At 35.7% G+C, this 3,525-nt stretch overlaps 1 protein-coding gene across 1 annotated transcript in view; it reads right to left on the bottom strand.

The window, feature by feature from the left end:
* cilp (cartilage intermediate layer protein, nucleotide pyrophosphohydrolase) overlaps positions 1 to 3,306 on the bottom strand; it is a 50,384-nt gene extending 47,078 nt beyond the window's left edge. Inside the window, exon 1 of the mRNA XM_014026203.1 lies at positions 3,090 to 3,306. The gene's annotated coding sequence lies outside the window, so the exon portion shown is untranslated. The remainder of the gene's footprint in view (positions 1 to 3,089) is intronic.
* Positions 3,307 to 3,525: the final 219 nt, after the last annotated feature.

Below are 3,525 nucleotides of genomic sequence, written 5' to 3'. Positions count from 1 at the left end.
AACTTGTAGTGCACCAGGTAAATACCTACTCTTAGAAAATTGAAAAAATAATTAGGTATGTTGTATAGTACATCCTAAAAGTGTAAAATATGAGTTACTCTTGAAAAAAAAGACTTTTCTTAATTGTTGAACTGACGTGGAACAGGAAGTAAATCACAGTAAAAGTGCTACATTTTAACCCCACAATACCCAAAAGAGTTTTACAAAAGAGAGTATACATCATAACCACCACCCCAAAGGCAGACGTCTAAGTACTTGAAAAATAAATAAATAAAATAAACAACTAGGTAAAAATACCTTAACAGAAAATTACTTTGGTAAAAAAAAATATTTCACTGATGAGAAAAGTTCTTAAGTAAAAGTCATAAACCTGTTCACAAAAATCAGGAAAGTAAACGTACGCCAACACACTCTAATAAATATGGAGCAATATACATATATTCTACATATTACAAAGCTTCATATTTAGGTTTAGTGGAACTAACTGACACGACTTGATTGAGTAAATTCAACACATTAACAACTCCTTCCATGATGAGTTCACACATATTTAATTTTTCAACGAGTAACTGGGTGTTAAATTTTAAATTAAAAAAGTAAAAAAGTATCATTTTTAGGTTTTAAATGATATGAAATAAAAGTTTTAAAATACTTTAATTACAAATCCTCAAAACAATTACWTAAGTATTGTAACAAAGTAAATGTACTTAGTTACTAAAAACCTCTTCCCAATGGTAAACTGAACGTTACCCACTTGAGCTTACTTAATAAAAGGTTTAGGTGTGAAATAAACTGRAATGGAGCTTGAAAACAAAATATCTGTGGTTGGAGACTGTGTGAGTGCCCGAACGTGGGATTTAAAAAAAACTAAGCGGTTACCTACTATAGATACTGCAACTGGTACCTTGTATGTACAAGTTTAATAAGTAATTTAACAATGCAGACCAGTCCCCACAACAAGAACTACAGTTTTAATTGACCAGTTTCTAACAAACTAAATTAAGATTTAATATTTTAATGAATACATTTCAGAGATTCAAAAGAGATGTCCTGGTTCTAATTCAGAGCAAACAAGCAGTTTGTGATTTTTTTTGTTTGTTTTCTTACCTCACATTTCTAAAGTGTGTTTAACTGTTCTCCCTGTAAGGACAGTGTTTGATGCTCCTACCGATGGCCACAATAAAACCACTGAAAGTCATTAACATTGATCTTTTCATTGCATCGCAATGTTCTGCAAGACAAACTTGGGTCCCGTGATATTTATGCYACGTTTCCTTCACACACATTATCTGCCTGAAAAAGAACAAACAGACTTTTAAAGCTAAAGAGCGTGACGGGGAACTGTCACATCTCCAAAATACCTCTGGAATAACTTAGCTCTTATCATTTCTGAGGAAATGTTTTTTTATTTTAGTTTTTTTTCCCCATCAGAGGTTCACGCAAAAGCTTTATACTTGAAAATCCCGTTAAGAAATGAGTATAACCCACTGCTTCAGACTGAAATTTTATTTGAATTATTTTTATTTCTTGCTCTTGTAACTGGAATCAGGTTTCTGTACATGAAGCTATGATCCACTCAGAACCCGTCCCATTCCCCATCTCAGCCATTTCTTTCCTCTGTTTTCCCTGTCAGCTGCCCAGGGGACAGCTGGGCAAACACTGACCCAAATCTGCCCCCTATACCCCACAGCCTCTTAATCTCTGCATGCCCCCGCCGGTTCCCCTATTCAGGCCCTTGCTCCATCAGTTGGCCCCTGATTTCAAACGGCCCATTTTACCAAGTAAACCACTGGTGGTGATGCCCACCCAGTCCTCCAAAAGGGAAGAAAAAAAAAGAAAAAAGATGCGTGAGACTCTGGGATTCAAAACACTGAAGAACTCAAATACTGAAGGTTGAGCCAAACAAGGTACAGGACCTACCCTATTTCTTACTTTATTTTAAAAAACACTATAATTTCATGTTATTAAAATAAGTTTTTTCTAGAAAAAAATGTTATTTTTTTCCTTTAAATTTTTTTTTACCAACATTTACTGATCGTTTGCAACCACCATTTGCTAAAACAAGTTGTTCCTCCTAAGGCCAGATGTTGTGTTACATAAAGACACACATCTCCATCCTTTGACTTTAAGCTGGGAGGGAGATTTCTACTTCTGGCAAAGTAACTGCTGGAGTCGTTCCTGTCCCTGGTGTGAGTGCACACCCTGGGGTCTAATTAATACAACTCGCTGTGCATCCATATGGCTTTCTCAAACTGAGCGCAGGAGAAACAGAAGGCCAGAGAAACACAAGATAAACCAATGGCGGGCGAGGTTTCTTTGTCCATTTCTCCCACATCGATAAATGAGAACATACAGCACCTGCTGCTTCACTCTGCCTCCAACAACTTTACTTTGTTCAGGACAATGAAACAGGAAGCCAACCTTGGCACAAAGCACAATTAAACCCTCTGAAAAAAATCAATGAGGAAAATGTTTCAGTCAATCAGACAGTAAAAGCCATTTTTATGYTTTTTTTTACTGTAAAAAAAGACACTTTGTCAAGGCCACACATGTAAGAGATGAAACAAAAGAGAGTGAACAGACCTTGAAARGCTTTCTTCGTGGTGACGAGGGACAAACAAGAAGAACAGGCAGCAAGATAAAGTGTTATGTTTACTCACTGAATCATCTGGTGTAATATTTAATGTTTGTTTTAAATATGGTCTGTTTGATTTAATGCTGTTTTTGCTTTCAGTGAAGTCACAGAACATGTAGGACAATTTCAGAGTCACTCTTATTGGCAACTTAAAACATTGCAGGGTTAAGAATAAGTTTTAGCCTTGCTTCTTAGACTTTGACAATTTATTTACAGAAAACTAAATAACTAAGTGAGATTTAGGATGCAAGTTTAGTCCACAAAAACCAAAAGGTGAAGACGAACAATAATGATTTTGCTTTTGCAGTCATTGAGCTATCGTTCACAGCATTTAGCAAATCCCCATCAACAAACTGCTAAAACAAAACACAAAATTAATAAACCCTCACATTTTCCAAAGCATTACCATCTTATAAAACCACCAGCAGCAAAAAATAAATATTTTTTCACTTACTTTTGATGAATAATTTGTCCTCTTTTTCTGACCCAAAAGTAACCCAAGATGGCCGCCAAAGCAAAGATATAATCCTTTCTTTTATGACATTTTGTTGTCACAAAAATCCCTCTTCCTTGTCTCGAAGCACTCAAAATACTTCATAAATATATTTGCACTTTAACAGCATTTTAGCCAGCTTACTGAAACTAAACAAACAACAAACAATAAAAACATGAGAAAATGGCTGCTTCTTCCAGAATGTTTCATTTCTGTGTTTGTAAAACGTCTCCACCCCCAAAAATTGCACATCGAACAAAAGGTAACTCGATTGGCTACACAACCATGATGTCAGAATGAAGCTCAGAGCTGATTGGCCAGTTCTAGAATCAATCAATCAGGGTGGGACATGTGGATGTTTCTGCACATTAATTGACCTCGGAGAAGCTACATATAA

Source organism: Austrofundulus limnaeus, unplaced genomic scaffold (assembly GCF_001266775.1).
Source record: "Austrofundulus limnaeus strain Quisiro unplaced genomic scaffold, Austrofundulus_limnaeus-1.0 Scaffold5, whole genome shotgun sequence".
In the NCBI taxonomy this organism is placed as follows: domain Eukaryota; kingdom Metazoa; phylum Chordata; class Actinopteri; order Cyprinodontiformes; family Rivulidae; genus Austrofundulus; species Austrofundulus limnaeus.
Note: the sequence above shows the minus strand (reverse complement) of the source record. Positions and strands in the feature narration are given on the sequence as shown.